Genomic DNA, 6000 nt, shown 5'->3' with positions numbered 1-6000 from the left:
CACAAGAACAGCCAGGCCCTGCCCTTCCAGTCACACTTGCTGAGCTCCCTGCTTAACACCAGAACAGCTGGATTTGGTCATTTGGTCACACACAGCCCTTTTATGGCTTACAGTGCTATGGGGAAACATTGCCAGTGAAGCTACTGCTCCTTTTAGGGGCTAGGACTGTCACCCACTAAAGTATGGGGTACAAATATACATATCTGTGTTTATATTTATATTTATATTTATATTTATATTTATATTTATATTTATATTTATATTTATATATCTATCTATATCAATATCTATATCTATCTCTATCTCTATATCTATATCTATCTATATCTCATCTATATCTATATCTATATCATCTATATCTATATTTACTTCCCCATCCCTGGAAGTGTCCAAGGCCACTTTGAGCAGCCTGGTCCAGTGGAAGCTGTCCCTGCCCATGACAGGGGTGTCAGAACTGGGTTAAGGTCTTTAAGGTCTTTAAGGTCACTTCCAACCCAAACCATTCTGTGATTCTCTGTGCCCACATGGAGATTCTCTACAGATCTCCAGCCTCTCCAGGAAGTTCTGGTATGCAGAGGTCATTGAATAAACTCTATGGCCTTCATAAATATCAGACTCTAGAAGTTGCTCCTGCCAGGGCAGATTTGGAGAAGAGCAGTGCAGTATCACTACACTGCCTTTTGTTGACAACAGCCTGGGGGTAAAAGAACTTTTTTTATTTCCTTCTCCAGCCTTCCAGTCTTCTATAGGCCTAGCAAATGCTCTCAGACAGTCTGAGAGCATTTCTCCCAGATAAGTTATTTCACAGACTCAAGCCTTTGCTTTCCATCCCCCAGAATGACTCTGTGAGAGCTGCCATAGCCCCCAGCTCCCTCTGCACCTGAAGAGATGTCCTTGAAGGACTTCAGATATTTATGAAAACTGAAGCAGGAAATGTAGTCAAAAGCCAGAGTGTGAGGAAGAGAGACAAGAGGTGATAACATACAAGCAGGAGAACAGAAAGAAAGAAAGAAGATGCTGCATGATTCCCTTCTGCTACTACTTTCTTTTTTAAGGTCTCAAAACTCAAGATTTTTGCCATTTCTAAGAAACCTTCAGCAAGAAAAGAAAAATTCATGTTTCTTGGGAGGCACATAGCTGTAAAGGTGACCAAAGTAGGAAACACTCAGCAGTTCTGCCCAGACTTAGGAACAGCTCTGTGCATAACCCATGCTGCCTCACACTGAGCTCCATTTACCACTCTTATCTCCCCTCCAAAAAACAGGCATAGTCCTGCTGGGGGACTCTCCAGAGCTTTCCCCAGCCCTTGCTGATTGACCTAACACAACTTTGAGAGGAACAAACTCAATCCCTCTCTCCAGCACAGCCCTCCCTACCTCTGCTCAACTGCAGCTATTTGGGATTTTTGTGATGGGCTGTGTCTGCTTTCTTTTTAATTACTGTTTTGCTTGTATCTCTAAGTTTTAAATTCCCCTTTGTTATTTTTCCATCCATATTTTTCACTTCATATTTCATGCTGCTTCTTCTGTTTGGTAACACCCTCTCTCTGGGAGTTTTGTGTTAGTAGTCCCTGCCTCCCCTCTGTCCTGCAGGGTCTCCTGATGTTTCTCTTTCCAACAAAGTTCTGAGTTCTTCAAAACAAAACCAACATCATCTTCTCTGCAGCATCAGGGACTGATGAGTGGTTGGACAAAGGGTGTTTCTAACCAGATAGGAAGGCTAATTTATCCTCATGGAAACTGGGTGTTGCAATCATATCATGGCTGGCTCTCTGTGTTTTACCAACATTAAAGAATAATTTTAGGAGTATTAGTTAAACTCCCTCAGAAACAAATTGAGAGCAGGATCTTTCCCCTTTCACAGTGTCCCTGGGGCAGAGGAGAGCCTGACCAGGGTTTCACTAATGGTGAGGATCCAGTCTCTGCTGCACTTTTGTGAGCACCTGTGAAGATGTTGTGAAGTTCTTGGTGGGAAATTAGACTTCAGTGCAGCACAGTTTGGGCTGGGAAGAGCTGCACCCTTCCCTGTGAGTGCCTTGAAAGGCAAAGTGAACTCAAAAGGCTGATGAAATGACCAGGAAAAAGTGCGCAATTTTTTTTCACTTTTTTTTTTGTACTTTCATCTTTCCACGAAGCCTAAAAAAAGCTTTGATTTTTTAATTCATTTTTTATTAGTTCCAATTTGGTGAAACACAATTTTAAAAACACACTATCCTGGGAGCGGAGAATGGATTTCAGTGTTCTCAACACTGCTATAAATAGCATGTCAGCAACCAGCAGGGCTTGTACAACAGCTTTAGCCAGATTGCAAATCTGAAGGAAATTCAGATAATATTTGGCATGAGAAAGGGTTGTTATACTCATTTTTATGAAAAGGAAGGTCCCCAGATAATTTTTCTAATTATCTATCATTATAAAAAGTTTATTTTATGACATTAGTAAGCTCCTGTTTTGAGGTGTTACCAATAATTACTTAAGCACATACTGACAAATGTGCTGAAATGTAGCAAAATTTCCAATTAGATGCAGAGACCACCTTATTAAAACCTGGAAGTTTACAGCACTGCTTCTTGCTCAACCCCAGAGCCTGAGAAAGCTCTTGGGAAAACTGCAGTCAGTGTGAGGAAAGCAAAGATAATGTGTGAATTGCCTGCAAGGAGGGCAGCAGGAGTGGGGGCTGATGTTCAGGGATGTTACAGGCAGTTTTTTGAGGGCTGGAGATTCTTGCTTTCCCATAATTTACAATTGTGTAGTTCATTTTATGTTTCTGATCCCCAAAAGCAGGATGTAGAGAACTGCTCATTTCCTAAAAGTTTCTTGAAATTCTATTGCAGGTGACAGGAGCTGGTGCTGTGCTTGGAGCTCCTCCATCAAGTACTAATCAGGTGCCTTTGACAAGAGCTTGGAGCAGGTCAGTGTCTTTAATGCCTTGCACACCCAGGTTTTCACCAGTGGAAGCTGCTGAGAGTTTTGATCTGATTTGGAGCATCCCCCCTGCTGCTGTGACCTTGCCTGGGCTGCACACCAGGTGATGCTTTGCCTCCCAGCCTGGCCTCACCTGCAGCCCTGTGCTTGGGGCACCCTCTGCAATGGATGACGTGAACTTGAATTTTCCCTGGCTGGAGAAGAGGCTGAATTTTCCCCTCATGGTTTGTGTGAGAGCTCAGACCAGCAAGCAGCAGTTTTAAGGAGAAGGAGCTGCTGTTCTCTGAAGTGATGGGGCACCAGCTCCTGACTCCAGGCTCTGGGTGCACGGGGAGTTGGATGGGTATCCCTGGAGAGTGATGCTGTTTGGGGTATTTCCTGTCCTTTGCATTTTTATTAGCAGTCTTACACAGCCAGCTGTGAAAAACACCTTCCAAGTTGCAGTGTGCTGGTGTGAATTTGGGGATTTTGGTGAGTTTGTATTTTCCACGTTGTGTTACAGGAGATTTGCACCTACCATGCTGTCAAAGCTTTAATCCAGATTGAAGGAGGTAAATAAATGCTCCCCTAGCAGGGAAAGGACAGGTGAGATACCTGCTGGGATGCAGAGATGTGTATGCAGGATGCCTACCTCATCCCTCCTTAAGGATGCAAGTGCTGAATGTGCTTTGTACCAGCATTGAGGAGCAAAGTTTGGGTTTTTGGCATTTCTCCTTCAATCCTGGAGCTGGCAAGGTGAGTCCTCCCCAGCCCCTGGCTATTCCTGACCCTCTAATCCCTTATCCTGAAAAGAGATTTCTCTCATGCCAACCAGCAGCAAGGTGGGTTAGGGTTTTGTTGTTGCTCTTGTGCCCTAAATGGGCACTGGGCCAGGGCACAGCATGGGGACATTTCCCTCATGGGGCTGGGACAGCTGAGGGCATCATCCCCATGCAGGAGGTGGCCAAGCCCCTTCCTCTGTGCTCAGCCCAAAGCAGCTCTGGTGGCTGCATCTCTTCCTTGGAGCCAGTGCACTGACATTTTCCCCTCTCCCTTTAAGGAAAAAAAGAGAGAAAAATCTAGCATTTAAACATTTGCTTTGGTAAAGGATGAAATGGAAAAGTAGGTCAGATTTGAAGGATCCCAGCCCTGACAGTGTCCCTTCCAGAGCTCCAGACACAGGTTTTTGGGGAGAGACTGAATATGACTGCAGCAGTGCTTCTCATGCTCACTTGTGCTCTCCATGTTCCTGTGTATAAAATCACCCTCAAAATGCCCAGGACAAATTATATCTGATGATTTTAAGGGACAAATTTGTCAGTTGCCAGTGATATATTTATGAAGTGAAGTTACCCCTGTTCAGCTCCTTTTAAACTTAGCTGGGTCTTACCATGAGGCAAGGTTATTTTTTATTTTTTTTTTGCTTTTAAATAGTCTAAGCTAAATTAGCTGGAACCTAATTACAGAATGCTTTTCATTAAATCCAGACAATGTACTCTGGAAGCCAGGATCAAAAATGACAAGACAGGATGGTAGTGAAAGATTAGGAAGGGAGAGAAAAATGACTGATTAATTTTTTAAAATCAAATCAGGATTGCCTTTTGTACATGGAACAAAGGTTGCAGCCAAGTCAGGCAAACCTTTTTGGACTAAGGAAAACTTGACTTTCAATAATATAATTTTAAATTTTATTTCACAGCCATATAACTGAAATCAAAAAGAAAAACTAAAGATTATTTCTGTATCTATTCTTAGAGATCAGGAGAGAAATAGTTGCAAGCCTTGTGTTTGTACTAGAAATCTTACTAAGATAGTTTGACTTGTAGACATGATACTTTTGGTCAACATCAGCTGTGCAGCCAAACAGCTGCCTGCTCTTGCCTTAATCACTGAACCTTTAGAAAGTGCTCCATAATTATTTTCATGCCATACTCTGAAAATAACCCTGTTTAAAGAAATTGTGCACATTGCTAGAAAAACAAATGCTGATTCAACAAAGCTCCTTTCAAAAATACTTTTGTACCTTTAGCTTTATAATGAGCAATAGCCTCATCGCTCTGCTGATTTGAATCCTGACAACTTGTTATTGTCTGGCAACACATTGAGATGTGCATTTTTTTTCCAAGCTATTTTGCTCTAAAACAAGCACATGTGGGTTTCTGTATGCAGACTTTATTCAGCCTCTGAGGATGGAATATTCTACAGTCCTGTGGCATTTCAGGTTATTTACCTTCCTATGCACTGAGGGAGGATTGATGTCCATGCTTGGCCCTATCATCTGCACACAGGGAAAACTGAGAAATGAGATTCCCTGGGGAATTAGGTTTAATAAAGATTATTTATAGCCAGGGGTGTACACCTAGGATTTGAAAATGCAGTGGGGAAGGGAGCTTATGGGTGTTAGAAATTGTGGTACAGGACCTGGCTGGGACCTCAGAGTCTGGTCTCTCCCACGGATCACCATATGTGATTCCTGGCCACATGGAAGGCAATTCTTGGCTATCCCAAGGCTTCATATTTTGTTGCTCTTCTGTTATTAAATTTGAGAGGGAACACACCAAAAAAGTGAAGCCAAGCCATGAAATGACTGGCAATTGGCTTTGGGATGGGTGAGTGAACTCTGTGCCAGGAAAAGGTGAAAAGCTCCCTAGCGCAGAATACAGCCCCAGGAGGAAACTATTGAAACCTAATCAAATAACTGGGAGATTTAAAAACAACAGAAAGATCCAAGAGATGGCACCAAGCTCTCCTTCCTAGGAGATAATGTATTGCAAACAAATTTGATGGAGACCCCGAGAGGATGAAGTGACCCTGGAGAGTGTGGATCTCGAGAAGAGTGACAGGTAGAGTGTGAGACTGAGGCCTGGCTGGAGCTGGGAAATCTGGTGTGCTAAGTGCCATATGGTCCTCCTAGCGCGTGTGCGAGACCTCATTTCCACACCCAACTGCTCACAAAAAAATTGCACGGGTGCTATCACCAGTTGCCTTAAATTCGCTTCAAACTGGGTGACCCCACCATCTGGCCCTTGCTGCTGCAGCTTGGATGACCCATGGGTTGTAGGCTTTGTGCTCTGCCACGTGCAAGGAAAGACACTTT

This window comes from Agelaius tricolor, unplaced genomic scaffold, assembly GCF_023055355.1.
Source record: "Agelaius tricolor isolate 1412-34295 unplaced genomic scaffold, bAgeTri1.0.p SCAF_14, whole genome shotgun sequence".
In the NCBI taxonomy this organism is placed as follows: domain Eukaryota; kingdom Metazoa; phylum Chordata; class Aves; order Passeriformes; family Icteridae; genus Agelaius; species Agelaius tricolor.
The sequence above is the reverse complement of the archived record's forward strand: the minus strand, read 5'-3'. Positions refer to the sequence as shown.